At 42.1% G+C, this 19,472-nt stretch overlaps 1 long non-coding RNA gene across 1 annotated transcript in view; it reads right to left on the bottom strand.

Annotated features, from left to right (window-relative positions):
• Positions 1-11,975: 11,975 nt before the first annotated feature.
• Positions 11,976-19,472, bottom strand: part of LOC115097904 — a 28,599-nt gene continuing 21,102 nt past the window's right edge. The window contains exons 2-3 of the long non-coding RNA XR_003858359.1: positions 12,213-12,388; positions 11,976-12,080 (exon numbers count right to left, since the gene is read on the bottom strand). This is a non-coding gene — a long non-coding RNA (uncharacterized LOC115097904). The remainder of the gene's footprint in view (positions 12,081-12,212; positions 12,389-19,472) is intronic.

The following is a 19,472-nucleotide window of genomic DNA, read 5'->3' as shown; positions in this document are numbered from 1 at the left end:
TTCCACAGCACACTCAGAAGGAAGACAACAGAGGGACTCAGTCTCGTCAACTGATCCAGGTAATTGCCACTGTTCTTTGGTTTCTAGAGCTAAGCCTTGGGGGGGGGGGGGGGGTTGCCAAAGGAATATAAACAGCCATGGGTTTGGGTTTTATAATAAAGTTACTGGAATTTGGTAATGGTTCAGCTTTGTGGTCTTATATAATTGTACAAGTGTTGTGGTTACACACCCCTAGTACTAGGGATGTGCACTCATTTGAAATGAAAAGCGATGTCTTAATACAAATTTTCATTGCGTTTCAATTCATTTTTAAAATGAAACAGAAGAAAAGCAAACACAATTGTCCTTGTTTTCATGTTTCATTTAAAAAAAAAAAAAAAAAAATAAAAAAGCCACTAGTCTGCTATTTAAAAAATCACTCCTGAGTCCCCCACTCTCTGCGGCCCCCACCCCAGGTCTCCCATCTCCTCCTACCCTACTGAGAAGTCTTTGCAGGGCAGAAGCGATGTGTGGTCACTTCTGCCTCGCTGGTGCCACTGTGAATTTATTTCAGCAAAATGGCGCTGCCCAGGCCAAGACTCAGGTGAGCACCCTTCTGTATGGAAGGGATTATCAATGGCACCAGCCTTGGCCTGCTGGCACCGTTTCTAAAGCTGTGGAGCAGGAGCAACCAAGATCATTCCTGCCTTACTAAGAAAGGAAATGTAATAAGAGGGCTCAAAGGGTGACGGTAGGAAGGGGATCAGAAAGAAGGCCCAGGAATGTTTTTTTTGTTTCTTTCTCCGAGGGGACCTGACCTATACTTTTGTTGTGTTTATCCTTTCATTTTATTAAATTATTTGGTTTCCTTTGTTTTTGGTTTTTTTTTTGGGGGGGGGGGGCGAGGGTTGTTTTGTTTTTAATTTTAAATTAACAAAAATAAATAAAACAAACAAGAAAAAAAATGTAAAACAAAAAATGATAAAAGTGTCTGCGCAGGACCTTAGCTAATACACATCTGGAATAGGAGTGGAGAGTGCAATCCCACCAGGAGCAAGATGTTCGGACTGGCGGAATGAAAACTTACAGAACTAAATCAATTAATTCATTGATTGATATTAATTGATTAAATGAAGATCTCAACCACTGTAGTTGCCAGCAGGGAGGAACCACCATAAAGCCAACCTGTCTTGCCCATACCTGTTCCTACTATCCAGAATTCAAGACATTGTTCCTTCTTTTTCTGCCAGCACTTTTAGAAAATAAAGGGTACACCTTTCTAATCCAAAAATAAAGTATAATAAATAATCTAAAAACCAAAATACTGAACACAAGTAAGAAAGGGCTTTGTTTGCAGCAGCAGCACTGGCATCTAGGATGCGCTATCATTTGAAACAAATGTGCAATCCATTTTCAGTTTAATTTCAAACAAAGCAAACCCCTAAGAGCTCTGCCAAAACCTGAAAACGTTCAGGTTTTTCATTTTGGAAAACAGCACACACTGTTTGCTGAGAAAACTTTTAAAAACACATCCCACCCACCCCTCAGCCCCAGCCAACCTGCTGCCACCCACTCCCCCCCCATCACCACCTTAATCCTTCCGAAGCACTGTTGAAGGTTTAAAAGTAGTAGGGAGCTCTCCAGTCCTGTCCTCGGTTCGTTTTTAAAAATTGTACTGGCCTCAGGGCCAACCAGTTCCTTGTTGTTTTACAGCCGTAAAGTACTGCAGCCATAAAACAAGCTTTATAGCTATGAAGCTTGTTTTATGGCCGTTATTACTTTACAGCCGTAAAACAACCAGCCGCCCCCATTTTTAAAACTGAAATGGAGCAGAAGCAACTGGTGATCGCCCTTGCTCCTTTTAACCTTTGGACAAGTGCTTCAGATGGAGAAAGGAGGCAATAGGGCATGAGGGTAAGGAGGGGGGGGGGGGGTGGGGGACTGTGATTTCTTACATTTTCTGTTTATTTCAGTTCAGCAAAGAAATCGAAATAAACATTCAATGAACTGAATCCTGAACATTCCCCCCATCCCAGAAAAAATCCAAAATGAAAATTTGTCCCCTGTACATCCCTACTAGCGCCAGTTAGCACGGACGTAATATTATGTATTTATTTATTTGTGGGCATTTCGTATTCCACCTTTTTTTCACGAGTGGCCTCTAGGCGGATTACAAACTTCTAACTCAACGGTTTCAGGACATTGGTGGAAAGTCATTTGCAATCACAGCTGAATCAAATGTACAATGCAGAGCATTGAGAGGCCATGGTATATAACTTTATAGCCCTTACTTGATGGTTCAGGCAGATAGGAAGGAAAGACCATGAGGTCCATCCTCAGAAGCATTTAGCAGGATAACTCAGAAGCCCTTTGGCTAAATGAAGATTTTGGGAACTTATCCGGCTATATTCTAACCAAATAACTTTTTATCCAGCTAAAATTTGGCCGGATAAATTAGGGGCATTCTGGGGCATTACTGGGAGGAGTTGAGTTAGCAGGACTCTGATAGTCGGCCCATAGACTTGTCCTAAAGTTAGAAGGATAAACTTCTCTGACTGACATTAAGATAGTCAGGCTGCACCGCTGAATTTACAGTGGCTTAATATGGACCTCTAGGTGCCTACAGGATGCTAAGAAAAGGGATGGCCATGTCGTAGCTTTTTTCCCTGAAAGTGAGTTAGCAGCACAAAATATAGGGGTAGCACTAAATTGTTTTGGATTTTTTGGAGCATAACAACTGAAGGCACTAAGGAGGTAATTTTCAAAGGAGTTATGCACATAAATGTAACTACTATTGTAGCAAGTTTCAAAAGCCCACTTACACGAGTCAATGCTTTTTAAAATCAGACCCTAAGTCTGATAAAGGATTAGTGTAGCTGAAGCTAGAGGAGGGGAAGAGAGAGAAGAGCCATTTGGGAGGAGTGTAGGGGAAAAGACGTTGAGAGATACTCAAGACTTGCTTCTTCACACACTTGTAGACAAAGCAGAGGATTTTGAATTGTATCCAGCTTTCGACCGGGAGCCAGTGCAGCTGGTGTATTGTTGTCATGTGGTCGGTTGCTTTGGCCACAACCAAGATTTGAGCATCTGTATTCTGTAGAACATGATTGTGTTTATCAAGGTTGTTGCACAGTTGGTGAATCTGGTGCAGATGCATAAAGAAAGCCCTTACCACCTTAGAGATATGGCTTTCTATTGAACCTTATTTGAGGGTTAACAAATATTTAATTCATGTGAAACTCTAAGGGAACGGCTTAAGAAAATAGTTTTGGCCTAAATAGTTGCTAACTGAAATGCAAGCTTCTCCTCACTAAACATGAATAATTTTGGGCCTTTATTTATCACAGGTTGATTTTATAGGCGCAGAATGGAATGTTGGTAATTCTGACCTTCTTAGTAATATTATAGATACTTTGTCCTACATATGTTTTAAAATAGGTGAGACTATGAATATAATTCTCTCTTGCCTGTTATTCCTGTTTGCACTGCAAATTCCAAAGCGGCAGGAGAGATACACTAAGAACCAAAATAATTTAAGATCCCTTTGTGTTTGTCCCAAGTAAGCTTGGATTTAGTCCATACATTGGTTCCTATCGCTTCTTTTGGTAATATCTCAGGGAAAAATATATGCTCTTGTATTCATTCTGAGCTTTGCTCCATTCGACTTCCTTTGATGACCTCCTTCTCTTTGAGCTTTTTATTCTGTGGAAATGCTGATACTCAACTGAAATCTGTTAGATTATTTGAAAGTTTGTATTGTATCTCCCCTTTCCATAGTTCTTTTTCTAGAGAGTGCATCTTCAGCAGCCTAAGGCTGGTGGACTCACCAACTTCCCTCCAGTGGGTCAACTATGTTGGTCAAATCAGGGAGGACTGTGCATATTATGCTCCAGCTTGGAAATGTTCACGAGCTGCTGTTGAACAACTTTCTCTAGCCTCTCACTTTTCATTTGGTTTTCCTCCTTGCCCCCGTAGTAAAACCAGCTCCCCAGTCAGGCTGCTCTGCTTCCAAGCTTCCTGTGTTAGACTCTCTGTAAAAATATATTATTCTTAACTGAAAGATTCACACAGCTTTTCGTTCTCTCCTTTCAGTTTATAAGCTCTGTTGATCTTACTGCAACTTGTACTTACTGAATCTTGCATTTGGATGCCAATTTTATAATCCAAATTTTAGGAAAAATAATGATAATCTCTCAACATTAATACATATATCTCACTATAGCCACCCTCCAGAAAGCCAGTACTATGTTTTTAACAATGATCGAGCCATTTACTCAAGAGTGAGAGCAAAGTGAGAGCAACTATCAATCCACTTTATCTATCGGACAAACCTAATTCTGGCTTTCGTGTTAATTGCATTGCCAGTCTTTACCATGGGAAAACCCAGGCCTTTGCAAGTGAGAAATGAAATTTGTCTCTATGATAATTAAACCAAAGACCTTGTTTTAAGACTGCCAAATCTGCCATATGGTAGTTTTATGACCCAGGCTGCTATTACCTCTTGAGACAACTAACGTCATGATTTCATTTTAGCTTTTGGCTGCAATCTGAAACCCAGAAATGTAGAGGGCAAGAAGAAGGAACAGTCAGATGGCACCTCTGCTCATTGAGCATCATTCTAATACAGTTTTGTGAGCATTTCCCTGCGAAGGCTAATAAAAGGCACTCAGCAGTCATTAACAACTCTCTGAAATGGTCAGGACTATCACACCCTCTGAAAAACGCTTGTTCTCTAGGAAGCCTAAACTTCTGAGCCTGGTTGTTGCTGTATGTTGAGAAATGAGCAATGAGAAGCAGCTATTTCATGTTTTTGATAATGCTGTATTTGATAGGGAGGTGCCAGTGGTGCCAGTTCAGGTGTCCTTAACAGAAAACTCTTTTAAGTACACAGTGACTTCAGTAGACAAGCTCTGTCATCAAGCCACCAAGCAATGTTCTGAGAGGTAGAATATTATGAGTTGAGCTCAGCTTTTGGGAATTTCTTTTTGCTACTTAGGGCATGGTTTGCTAAGTAAATCAGGTGGTAGAACCTGACTGTGGGCTGTAGTGATTCCTTTCTAGTACTCTCTGTAAAGATGTCCTCCCGGATGGCCAACGGAACAGTTGGAGGATATTTTTTGTCCAATCTCACTTCTACTAGAAAAAAGAAAAAATACTGGAGATACTGTCTGGTTAGGTTGAGTCTTATCTCTCTCTCTCTTTCTCTAGATCAATATATATGCATAGCAGATAGATTGATATTGTTGCCTATACTGGTAGCACAGCAGAAAACATTGGGCTGTTGAGATAGAGGGAGTAACAGAGCGAAAGACAGAGACACACAGCTTGTCAAATATTTAGTCCTTGGCTGTGTTTGTCAGTTTCCTGGTCACCGCAATTGCGAAATTACATAAGTTTGTGTTTTGCAGAAATATCCTAGCGAAAAGGAGCAGATAATATAGGTGGTTATAAATCACCCTATTGTCCCTTGATATTTTGAAAACTGATGAGGCTGCCAATTCTGGCTTCTTATTCTGTATGCAAATGATGAATTATAGATGGGAAATGGTAAGAAAAAAAAAGAGAGGGTTTCTTCATTTGCTTGATTGAAGCAGACTGGATTAGTGAGAGAACGCCGGTACCCTTGGACTATTTATTGTGACATTGCTTAGAAAAATTCAAACCCAAAGGCCTGAAATCACCGGGGATATTGTTAGCTTTCTGCGAGAATTATTAAAATGTACAGAAATGTATGAGCATCACTTTATAATAATTAATCAGGGGGCTGTTGATTAATAAAGCTCATTTTTTATTCTAGATGATTCAGGGTATTATCCAAAGGACAGTGTCCTTGTCATTTTGATTAAGAAACCAGAGTTTGTGGTGGAGAAAAGCACAGGAGCCGCTGCACTTCCTCTGCCTATAAAATAAATATTGAATGAGAATATTAACTCGTTAACCTTGACAACAATTTGTAATTTTCATAAGGGAAAACTCGCATATTCAGCAAATAAATTGCTGCAGGGATTTCAGGAAAAGAAATTGGAGGGGATGAAGAATGTTACCATATGAATTCTGTCATTTTTATGGGCTGTGGTGATTAATTTGTTTATTTAGGTCCCTCAATTAAGGCCACAAATACTGTAAAGTGCAGGAAGCAAGTTAACTGGCGTAGCGGGTAAGACAACTGAGGGCGACAAGCCGAGGCCGCTTGAAAAGTTAGTTTCACTAGTGCTAGCTCAGAAGAGGGAGGGGGGCGCTCGGGCGTCCGCCGTGCCAGGATGGAAATACCGTGCAAGGGAGATCGCCGGCCTTCTACCTAGAAGAGCGCATGTTAATGAAAACAATGCCGACGTCGCTGCACAGGGAAGTGCAGTTTCCGTTTTCACTGTTTGCATGGGGTTTCACTGTCCCGGCGACCCGCCGGGCACCGCCACTTCAGCCGGACAGGGAGGGGTTGCCAGGAGACCCCCCCTGTTGGGTACCTGCTACGTTTTCAAAGCCAGATTCATCGGTATCTGCTGTCAGAGGAGTGACAGCGGTACAAAAAAAGGGACCCGTTCAGAGACCCGGCCAGGGCTAGTCAGAAGGGGGCAGGAGGGGCCATTTGCCCTGGGGCTCATGCTGAAAAGGGGTGGGCGGGGGAGGGTTTCTCATTGGGAGACTTCTTAACACTTTGGAATTTGCTAAGTTTCACAACTTTATGCGCATCCCCCCCCCCCCCCCCCCCCCGGGCCATTTTATTATGGCTTAGGGACCTCGAGACCTGCCAGTGGCCCAGGCCTCTCTGAATCTCTGAAAGGGCCTGGGGGTGGCCATGCATGGGACGCATGATCTCGTGTTCAGGGCGCAGGTATGTCTCGTCATGGCAATGAGAAGTTCATTTCAAAAGGGACTTCGCCAGGTACAACGGGGTTTTCCGCACAGAACTGCCCAAAAACTTTTGCTCTCGTGTCGTGATGGTGCGTAAGTTTACCCAGACTGAGTGGAGGTGGTTTGTTTGGTTTTTTTTTTTTTGGGGGGGGGGGGGGGGGGGTTAGGGAGTGGGTTGCTCTTATGCACATACGTTTGCATTTTCAAACGTATTTCACTTAAGATTTCCCATAAAATGTCTCTGCACAATTTACCAGGTGCAATTTTGTGCGAGCAGTTTCAGTGGCATCATTAGGGAAAGTATCTACATAATACATGCTTGTTCTTCGTAAACTGGTTGTAGCTTATTTGCCGTCTGATTTACATGGGCTGTTGCAAAATTATCCCTGACCTGTCTGCCTAGCGTCTTCATTTAGGCATCCCATATTCAGATGTGCTTAAATGTCTAATATTGTTTCAAAAAGTGCCTTACCTTTTTGTGTTCCTTAACCTCATTGCCTAAAATCTCTTTACCTTTGGAAAATGTAGCCCAGGGTAAGTTCAGTCGCCCAGATGGAAATTGACTCTGTGTCTGCTAGATTAAATATTAAGGTCTAGCATAAAATCTTCAAGAATGAAACATTATTTTCCATCTGCTTGAATATGGATATTTTGCTGTTGCCTTTTGATAGTGTGCATGACTTCTGCTTGAGCAGAAGGAGGTTCTCCCTTTCAGAGAACACGTGTGCTCTGTGGCGTTTTTTTCTCAATTATTTGAGGTTTAAAAAAAATCTATTTCCTAGAAATCACACAGTCAAACCACTTCTGTTGCTCGCAACAATAGCAGGTACAGCCCTTGCAAGGTTGTATTGCATCTCTTTATTAAGACCTGTGTGTGCATGGAAGGATATGAATGAACACACCTCTGTACTGAAACCTGTTTGTCTGTGGAAGGATATGAACACTCGCACCTCTTTATTAAGATCCGCTTGTGAGTGGAAGGATTTTCACGTATGCACCTCTTTATTGAGTCTTGTTTGTCTGTGGAAAGATATGAACATGCGCACATCTTTATTAAGATCCGGTTTTGTGTGGAAGGATATGAATGTAAGTCCCCCTTTATCGAGATCTGCTTGTCTGTGGAAGGGTATAAACATGCACACCTCTTTATTAAAATCCGCTTGTGCATGGAATATGAATGCAGGCCCCTCTGAACTGAGACATTTTTGGGCGTGGAAGGATATGAACCTATGTATCTCTTTATTAAGATCCGCTTGCGCGTGCAAGGATGTGCATGTATACATCTCTTTATTAAGATCCGTTTGTGTTTGGAAAGATGTGAACATGTGCAGAAGTCAAGCTTATTTTAAAAATTTGATTCTAATGGGACCTATTTCCTAAAATGTTTCCTCCCGCCTCCAATGCACTGTTTCTAGAAAACATCTTCTGACAATAGGACCTGAAGAATTTCATCCTTGAGAGTAAAATGTTAACATTATGTGTTTTGGGACAAAATTGGCGGGTTACTTTTCACCCACAGACCTTGCTCCAGTCTGCAAAGAGAAACTACCTGTGTTCTTTCAATTCGAAACTCGGATTCGGATTTTGGATTTCATTGCTCGACTTTGGCATCCCAGGCTCAAGGTGCGTTTTTCTACAATTCAGGTTCGGTAGGTAGGGTCCTTGTCCAGCGAGGGCTTAGAAAATGAGTTACAAAGTCCTCGTGGTCATTTGCACCTGCTTTTTCAAGGGGCGCTTTTTTTCCTGGAAAACATCATGTGCAGGGGTTAAAAATGCAGCCTGCACCTGCGCTGTTTTCCTCCCCCGACTGAAACCCGCCCCCCCCCCTCTCAACGTGGCGGGGCACCCTGCACACTTTTAGCCCCACTGACGGAGGGCCGTTTTTGGACGGCGGGTTTATGCACTACCGACCCCTGCAATCTCCCCCCCCACCCTCATCCTGTGAGCCTCTCCCTATTTCATTTACACGTTTCCACCTTGAAGCTTTTAAATTCTGGTCCAATTGCTGCACTGTTCCAGTCTTTAGCAAATTTTCATGTTTTCTCCTAGTGCTACCTGTGTCAAGGAAAATGTATAATAAGGGAACTGCAAGGAGCACAGAAGAAACTGGGTTTGGTGATCATGTGGCCATTATGTTGCCCACCCCCGATGTTGAAGTACAGAGGGGGAGATAAGCGAGTTTATCTGACTTGGAGATGCAATTTAAAGATATCCTTTTCTGGAACGGATGGTGCTATGGAAGGGAACAGACGTTTCAATAAAATGTGTTTTGCACTCCAAGCAGTTCCAGAGCAACACAGCCCAGGCAGGCGCCATAAATGAAACAGGATTTACGCCAGAAAGAAAATAGATGGCTCAAAACCCCAAACAATACAACCCTCGCATCATACAAGGGTTTCTTAAATCATTACAGGACCGCCATTCTACAGAAAAAAAAGGAATACTATGCAAACAAAATACACCACTTTCAATATGATGCGCAGGCCCTTTTCTCTTACGTATCACAAATCACCAAATCAACCCCACCACCTATTCCTGATGAACAAGCTCTCACCAAAGCCATAGAACTTGCTTCCTACTTCCAACAGAAGATCTTAAATACCCTCGCCCTCCTTCCTACAAATACAACTCCCATCAAGTCAGGTGAGAATTCCAATTCTCTAAACAGACCCAAATTTGACTGTTTCGAATCAATCTCCACCAAAGAGATTGAATCTCTTCTAAAAAGACAGAAACCTTCTAGCCATCCAGCTGACAATATCCCATCGAGACTCCTGCTTCTCATCCCAAACTTGATCTCAGGACCCCTGACCAACATAATAAACAGCCTCCTATCCCAAGGAAGCTACCCAGACATCCTAAAAACAGCTTCACTCAAGCCCCTCCTCAAGAAACACAATCTAGACCCAAACGTACCAGCAAATTTCAGACCCATCTCTAACCTCCCATTCGTCGCTAAACTAACGGAGAAACTGGTAAACACACAGCTTTCTGACTATCTGGAAGACCACAAGATCTTACACCCTTCGCAATATGGTTTCCGTAAATCACGCAATACTGAAACCCTCCTCATCTCACTAACAGACCATATTATTATAGGGTTAGATAAAGGACACTCCTTCTTACTAGTCTTATTAGACATCTCGGCGGCTTTCGACACCGTCAATCACTCCATCTTGTTGGATCGCCTAGCAGATATTGGCATCTCTGGTACTGCGTACAACTGGTTCAAGTCCTTCCTCAGCAATAGGACTTACAAAGTCAAAATCAATAATAAAGAGTCACCTCTAACAAAATCTAATCTGGGCGTACCACAAGGATCTTCTTTATCCCCAACCCTCTTTAACATATACCTCCTCCCCCTCAGCCAATTGTTAACAGATCTCAATCTAACTCATTATCTGTACGCAGACGACGTACAGATTCTAATCCCCATAACAGAATCACTCTCAAAAGCGCTCACCCATTGGAATAACTGCCTTTTATCCATCACCAACCTACTCAACAGCTTAAACTTGGTCCTCAACGCTTCTAAGACAGAGCTTCTCCTCATCTCCTCAAATGATATCAATATCCACCAACCAACACCACTCAACCCCCACATCACATGTAAGCAGGTTAGAGATCTTGGGGTGATTCTAGACAATCGTCTAAACCTAAGGAAAATGGTCAATTCAACAACGAAAGATTGCTTTTACAGATTACAGGTCTTAAAACGACTTAAACCTCTCTTATTCTTCCACGACTTCAGGACAGTCCTCCAAGCGCTACTGTTCGCCAAAATAGACTACTGCAGCGCCCTTCTACTAGGACTCCCCAAATCCACTACCAAACCTCTTCAGATGATTCAAATGCGGCAGCAAGATTGTTGACCAGCACCAGCCGCTACGAACACATATCACCAATTCTCAGGAACCTACACTGGTTACCAGTAAATTACAGAATTCTATACAAATCAATCACCTTAATCCATAAAACCATCCATCATCAACTTCAACTTGACCTAGAAATACCTTTCAAACTTTACTCCTCTAACAGACCAACTAGAGACATTTACAAAGGCACTCTTAATGTTCCACACACTAAAGCTACACGCCTCGCTACGACCAAAGACAGAGCCTTTTCGACAGCAGGCCCTTCCATCTGGAATAGTATCCCATCAAACCTCAGACTGGAGCCATGCCTATTAACTTTCAGGAAAAATCTTAAAACCTGGCTCTTTCTCCAAGCCTTCCCTGAACCACCAGACAATCACTAGCTGGCCTTCTTTCTTACCCAGTCTGTCACTCCGTTTCTCAAAGAAAAAAAATAAATGGACTCTTAGACTTCAGATTAAAGCACCGTTCTTAAGTTTGTAACTTGTACACTCTACGGTAAAATTACTTTACTGGCCTTTTCTTCTTTCCAGCTTGTTGCAAGCTTCCAAGTTCTCGCCCCCTGTTGATTGTAACTTTGACTTATTCCTGCTTTGGTTATCTTTCGTTTACGTGAATTTGTTACTCTAGTTTTTTCCCTTTGTTAAACTGTAAACCGATCCGATATGGTAATCTACTATGAAGGTCGGTATATAAAATTGTTAAATAAATAAATAAATAAAATAAACAATAGACAAAACTGTTAACATAGGCAGGGATTCTGAGCCGCCTACACGAAGAAGACAGAGACCAGGCTTGGTTTCTAGGACGCAAGGACGGAAGCGAAGTCCATCCAATAGGGACCTGCTCCGAATGAACTGAAAAGGCCTCCAGAAACCCTGAAATTTCTTAGATTTTTTTTTTTTTTTCCCATTTCGGCAAATGGCGTATGCTCCTCGGCAAAATGAAAAAAACCCGAATAAAACAACAAAAAAAAAAAACACATCTAAAAACAATATTAGATTATAAAAAAAAAAAGAAAAAAAAATAGGCTGAAAACACAATGAAAACAAATAAAAAAATATTTTGCCTGCAGATTCCTAAGGTAAAAGTCTTTAGCCAGGGCCAATATTTGTATGAATCAATGCTATTTGATATTTTATATATAGCATTATTTATTAAAAACACAGAACCCCCCCCCCCCCCCCCCCCCCCCCCCCCCCCGTCCACCACACACACACATCCCCCAACATGCAGCCATTCAGGTATGGTGTGTTCTCTTTAATAATACCAGCAATGGGGTCTGCTCAAGCTTTTGTTTCTTTAAATCCTAATAACGAGATTTGTTGTTTGCAATCCCATCACTGGTGGCATAGGAATCCCCTCAGGCAGCACCTGCAGAGCAAGTCAAAAGATTAAATTAAGTTGGGATTTGAATCCCCTTCAAGCATAGATTCAAATCAAGATTACATTGCCGGACCCCCCATCTTAGAATGGCTGTGAAAGAAAAAAAAACAGAGCAAAAACCTTGCTGGCAGTGACCATAAAGGTAGGAGAGATGAGGAAGGTAAGGGCGCAGAGATGGTGCTGGTTAATTGTTGCGTGACCTGGCTTCCAAGTTACTGCAGACTCCTGCGTGGCGTCCGAGAGCATCTCCCTTTATCCAGTGCTGCCTGTGGGCTGCTCGTGGGTCCAGCAGCAATCTGCAGCATTTAATAGGTCCATGGGGATAAACGGGTCATTTGAAAGAAAAAAAAAGCAAATCACATTCCTCATAGAAAGATTTTCTTTTTTTTTTTAATCTATGGATACAAATTAGGGATGTGCAATCATTCAAAATGACATTGAAAACACCATTTGTTGTTTGTTTAATATCTTTTTGAATCCAAAGTGGCACAAACAATAACACATTTTCTTTTTTTCTGGTTTTAGTGCATGCTGGAACACAGATAACAGCCCTCCCCCAGCTCCGTATGGATGCAGGTTGCCTTAATATATGAAAAAAAGAAAATACTTTTCTCTTTATGTTCATATTTATATATAATATACTTTTTCTTTTCTTTTTTTCAAATTGGGTTTTTCCATCTCAGACAACACTGCTCAGTGGCACTGCAGGCATATATTTCTGCAAGGTACATTCATAGACTTAAAAGCCAGTACTGTAACTTAAAAATGAAGTAGAATAAAATAACGGGGGAGGTGGATGATTACCATTGGATGGCTGAAAGGGCTGGCACAGTCTAACAGAATCCTTTAGCCCAATGTCATCAGGGCTGGTTGAATCCCTAGACAAACTAAGCAGCCACCTAGGGCACCACAAGTTTTGGATGCTGTTTGATGTGTCTGCTGTTTTGAAATATTTTATTGGTGTTTGAGAAATTTTAAACAGATTGTTTATGAGTTTTTAATTATTGGATCTAGCATTCACCAGCTGTTTTGAAATATTCTTTTTATTAGTAAGTTTATGCTATTATGATTAATGTATTTATTATATTTCTTGATTTTATTGGCTATCTGATTCTGATGCTGTTGTAATTAACTCACTTCATCCTTCAGACCAGTGGTTCTCAGCCTTTTTCCCATTGTGACACACCTGACAAAACCCGCTCACATGTGTGACACACTGCTCACTTCAATTCACGGTGGAAATAAAAAGTAAAGGTCCGTAATTATTTTTATTGTTTAAAATGACACAAGGAAAAGATACGTATTCTGTCTGAACAGAAATTGCATAAATAGTAAACATCCCACACCAAAACAGCACCAATTTCCAGCACTTAAACAGTAACCACCTAATCTAAGAAAAGGCAACACTGAAAATATTACACCAGGCCTTAAGACATCAATACATCTCCTATTAGGAAAACGGACCAAGTCAGGCTGCTATAGAGCCCTACACAGAAACTACACGCCAGCAGAAAATCTCACCTGAATCAGATGTGCTGACCCTCACCTAACAAAGAATAGAGAGACCAAAACGCATAACTAGAAGCATGCAGACAAAAACTGAATTGGAAACCACAACAAGCCAGAGTCTCTGTATGTAGTGTAATAAAGGAAAAAAAGAAACATCACCAGTCCTTATAAAACAAATCAAGAAATATAAAATCAGTAGCCGTAGCAGACACAAAGACAATCTTAACAAAAAGAACAGATTATTTCAAAACAGCTGATGAATGGAATATCCAATAATTAAAAACTCATATAAAAATTTTCTAGATACCAATAAAATATTTCAAAATAGCAGACACAAAGACCCGGTAATGAAAAATAAGGATACAAAACTTTTTTTGCTCTGCATACCTGGGAACATTTGATATCCAGGTGTCCTGAGATTGTTTTGAATTAGCAGGAGGAGGGGTGGTTTGCTTGGAACTTTCTCCTCTCTCAGTCACATACCAGCGCTCTCTCTCACACTGGCTCTCAATTACACACCTATACACACATGCTCTCAGTCACTCACATATACACATGCTTTTTCTCTCACTTATATAGGCAATTAATTACACATTTACACACATGCTGTCTATCTTTTCACGCTTACACACACAGGCTTTCAATCACACACATACATGCTGTCTTTTTCTCTCACACGCAGACTCTCATTCACATGCTTACAAACATGCTCTCTCTCTTTCTCTCATTTACACACAGGCTCTCAATCACTTACTCACGTGCTCCCTCACCTAAACCAGCTCTCAATCACACACAGACACACATGCTCTCTCTTTCTCTCATTTACACACAGGCTCTCAATCACATACTGACATGCTCTCTTACCTAAACCAGCTCTCAATCACACACAGACACTCATGCTCTCTCTCTTACTTATACACACAGGCTCTTAATCATACATACACATGATCTCTCTCACACACAAAGGATCTCAATCATACACACATACTCTTTCACACAAACAGGTCTTCAATCACAAACTTACACATACAGGTTCCCAATCGTAAACTTACATTCATGCTCTCTCTCTCACAGGCAGGCTCTCAATCACAGACATGCTCTCTTTCACATATACAGGCTCTCAGTCATTCACATACATGCTATCTCACTCACACACATACACACACAGGATCTCAAACACACATGCTTGCTTACTCATTCACTCTCTCTCCCTCCCTCCTTCCCTCCCTCCCCGAAACTAGTGGCAGCAGCAGCCTCCTCCCAACCCTAACCTCCTTCATTTTCAGCCCTTGCGGAGAAAGGAGTCCCATTGGCTGCGGGGGTTGATGTTCTTCATTTTTCTGCCAGCCGCGCTGCTCATTTCTCAGGCCGCGCCTCTCTTCTGTTCTTCGGGTCGACGCTGACCACACTAGCATGGTCTCTTCTTCCCACGCACACACCCGCTGCTCACCACTTCCTCTTCCAGGCTGCAGGGGGGGGGGGGGCAGGAAGAAGAGACCAGGCCGGTGCCACTGACTCCAGCTGTTCTGCCGCGTTCCGCAAGGGCTGACAGCATTTTAAGCCCGGGCGGAGGAGGACTGGGGAGCAGCTGGGTCAGTGGGGGACCAGAAAGTGTGGTGACACACCTGCGTATTCTTGGCGACACACCGGTTGAGGCCTGGATTCATAGAAAGACTATATGTTTTTCTATGAATCCAGGCGTTCACGCCATGGCGGAGGAATCCTAGCTCTGTTTAAGTCTTCCCTCCAATCTCACAAAAAAATTGTACATCTGATTCACCCATATGAAATTATACTTATTACAACATCCATTGCAAACTTCGTGATTATCTATTACCCTCCAAGTCTTTTGCGCCATGACTCATCTCTCCTACTCAAAGCTATATCAAACTTTTCAGTTGACCTCTCGAAAACCATAATTACCTGTGATTTTAATATTCATCTTGACCCTTCAAATCCTCATCCTTCGGCTCTCTCTTTCTTGATGCCATGGGAGGGCTTGGCTGGGAACAAATTATTAATGCCCCCACCCTGTTCCATGGTCTGATCATTTTCTCATTCACCTTACTGTTGCCACTAACTGCTTCCTTCCACAATTGAACCCAGACAAAAATAAAATGACCCTCTTTAGAAGGAAAAAAAATAACTACAGAAGCTTTCATTTAAGCCTTTCTACTGAATATGCCCTCAACCGTCAGTTGTGTCATAAATAACACTATATCTGTTGCACCCTCTATTGCTCACCTTTTTTCTACCTGACTCAGTTCATTTTGGAAAGATGGCTGCCTCTGCTTCTCCTCACCGTACCCTCCGGGGTCCTCAGTCCGGCATGGGCAATTATGTTCACCATCTTTCTTCAGGGCGTGTGCGTCCTTTATGTGCGTCATGGCAAGAACCTCGGGGGCGTCCCCACTGCATGACGTCACTAGCTCTAGTATTTAATCTCTACTCACAGACCCTTTTACGAGTTAGCAAGGAATCCTCCATGTTGATCTCTCCACGTTACCAGACGCTCCCACTCTTGTACTCTTGCTCCAGGACGACTTAGGTACCCACTTCATGGGGGCCTTGCCTCACTCCTCCTTATCCTCCGGGTTACCTCCTACCAACTGGGAAGCCTAAGGTACCCGCTTCTCGGGGGCTTTGCCGTGCTTCTATCTACCCTTTAGGGTTGCCTACCGTACCTATTACCAGGACGCCTACGGTACCCGCACCTTGGGGGCCTTGTTCATCCTGGACCTCCACTCCTCAGGGGTTCCCTGCTGCTACAACTACCAGCATCAGAGAGAGTACTGCCACTCCAGTTCTGTCTTTGTATTGCCTCATCTCTCTCTCCATAGATCCTTGGCCTACCCCGCACCGCGGACCACTACCGGATGTATTGGCTTCTCCATCTCAGCTTGGGTTCTCGGCCTACCCTACACCGCGGACAACTACTGGACCCATCTCCCTCTTGGGACCTGGTGAGACTGTGGAACTCCCTTTTCCACCCTGCAACCTACAGACAGAACATTACCATCTGGTTCCTCCTCTCCTGGCTGGGGTCATCACCCGTTCCTCGGGTTACCATCTACGTTGCAGTACAATAAAGCTAATTCTCTGTGTCCATCTCTGCCTTGAGCTCGCCTATTGCTGCAAGTCCCCACAGGGCCCGCCCTGTGGGAGGTGCCATCTCTTACAGCAACCAAGGGCCAACGCTTCAATATCCAAAATACAACAGTATCCTTATGGAACTACGCAATTAGTAATACTCTTAACACCATAGTTCCCATAGTTCCTCACACTGCAAAATCTAAACGTAATGCTCACTGGTATTCTGCACCCTTATGAACCTTGAAAACCACCCTAAGGCATCTAGAACGTTTTTGGAGAAAATATCGTACTATTGCATCCAAAAACTCCTACTTCTGTTGTTTGAGAAAATACAAGAAAGAAATTGACATCACTAAAAAAAACCCTTCCATTCACTAAAAATAACAGCTGCCAACGGTAATCTGTCTGTTCTTTTTGATATTGTGAGGTCTCTAACGACTGTCCCTCACACTGATCATTCTGTTATTGATGATGCCTTCTGCAATCGTATAGCCATTCATTTTCAAGATAAAATCTCAAAAATTATCAGCAGTTTCCCTCAACCTTCAAATCATCCGTTACATTTCCCAGCTTGCACCTGGTCACATTTTTCACATGTAGACACTTCATCCATTTCACACATACTACAGAAAACCAAAATTTCTTCATCTACTAAAAGCTTTAGGTGACCTCACAAGCCCAATCTTATGTCAACTCGTAATCTTGTTTCTGGTATCTTCCCAGATTTGCTTAAGAAAACCTTGGCTATCAGTTCACTACAGAATACAATATAAAGTGTTATCCATTATACATACACTTGATTTACAAAGACTCCTCTACTTGGCTCTGTTCGCTGCTCCGTATCCTTTGGATCTCTCTCTGTTACTTGATAGATAGTTTTTTATGGCACCGGCTGATTGTTCATCATAACTTTTCACTCTGTTTTTACTAGATTAATGACTATGATTTTGTTTTCTTATTTTTCTTTTATTTTAGTGCTTATGCTACGCAATTTTATGTTATTTGAATTATGAGTATTGAGAGATGTAAATCGTTTTGACCAACTTACGTTGTAAAGGCAGTATATAAACCTCTTTTAAATAAATAAATAAATGACATAATGTCTGAGGAATAGTGGTGGTTTCTGTTTTTCCATTTTTGCACTGCATAGTGTCTGACTTGTTGCGGTTTTCCTATTCAGTTTTTTCTTGAATGTTTATATTTATACTTTATTCTTTATTTGGTTAGGGTATGTTTGTGCTTTGCATGTGTGACCAAAAGAAATATTCTGCTAGCGTGTAGGAGTCTATAGCAGCTTGGTTTCTTCTGTTTTCCTAATAGGAGGTGTGTTGGTGTTTTAGGGCCTAGTGTACTATTTGCATTGTTGCCGTTTCATAGGTAGGGTTGTTATTTTTTAAAGTGCTGGCAATTAGTGCTGTTTTGGTGTGGTAGGTTTATTATATTTTAATTGTAATTTACTCATGGCATTTTGAGGGTCAAGACCACTCTTGACATGCATTACAGTAGCCCTAATGCCATATGGGTTCCAAGTGTCTTTTTTTTGTAGGGTTTCTGGCTGGCACCAAAGAAATGCATGCAAACACTTGTGAGATTTTTTTTATATCAAAAGACTATACTTTGAATATTCTTTTTCATGTTATATCTGAATAATGAATGCATAATTTGTAACTGTGTACATGGAGAGAACAGGAGACGGGTGCAAGGGTATAAGATTTGCTTAGGGCACCTAATATTCTTGCACCAGAAATGGGTTCCAGGGGAGGAGGTGATGACCCGGAGGGTAGAGGGGTGACATTTTTAAACTTTAAGTCGCTGGAAGGAGCTGGGCTTTTTTTGGCAGACCCGAGACAGAGACTGAATGAAGTGTGTGTGTGTGTGTGTGTGTGTGTGTGTGTTGGGGGGGCAGCACAATAATTGCTCGCACAGGGCAGCAAAACAGCTAGCACCGGCCCTGTGAGGGTCTGTCTATATTCTGCATGTGTGACCAAGGAGAAACCTGCTAGTGTGTAGTTTCTGTGTAGGGATTTAAAGCAGTGTGGTCTGTTTTCCTAATAGGAGCTGTATTTGTGTTTCAGGGTTTTGTGTAAAACTTGCAGTGCTCCTTTTCATAGGCAGGGTTGTTACTGTTTGAGTGCTGGGAGTTAGTACTGTTTTAGTGTGAGACGTTTACTGTATTGTTACTGTAATTGAATTTACTCATGGCTTTCTGAGAGAGAAACCCATATCAAACACATCACAATAGACCTAAAACCATATGGGCTCCAAGTGTCTTTTCTGCATGGTTTTCTGGCTGGCACCACAGCAGTGCATGTAAATATAGTATACATGTTATTGTAAGTGATATTTTTTAGGGATGAGCATTCAAGAGAAACAAAATAGGAAAGAGACAAAATTTCCTATTTAGTTTCAGGTCATTTTCAAAACAGAACAATTTAAATTCCAATGAAATTTCCCCGGAATTTTGTCCTGTTTTGAAAATAGGGGGAATAGGCTGAGACTCAAAGCAGAGGTCCCAGCTTACACCTGAGTGTGACACCAAGGTCTTAGCCTAGGCCCTGGCCTGATAAAGGGGACTCGGCCGAGACCCAAGCAAAGGCCCAGGCCCAGGAAATTTCCAGACCCTTACTTACCTGATGCTGAAGCCTGATTTAGAGGCCTGAGCCTCGCTTGTACTACAAAAAAATGGCACCCTTCGCTGAGGAGGATATGCCGGAGTTACTTTACTCTGGTGCATCCCTAGTGGACAGCGCCATTTCAAGAAAGAAGACAAAGACAGTG

Source organism: Rhinatrema bivittatum, chromosome 8 (genome assembly GCF_901001135.1).
Source record: "Rhinatrema bivittatum chromosome 8, aRhiBiv1.1, whole genome shotgun sequence".
NCBI classification, from domain to species: domain Eukaryota; kingdom Metazoa; phylum Chordata; class Amphibia; order Gymnophiona; family Rhinatrematidae; genus Rhinatrema; species Rhinatrema bivittatum.
Note: the sequence above shows the minus strand (reverse complement) of the source record. Positions and strands in the feature narration are given on the sequence as shown.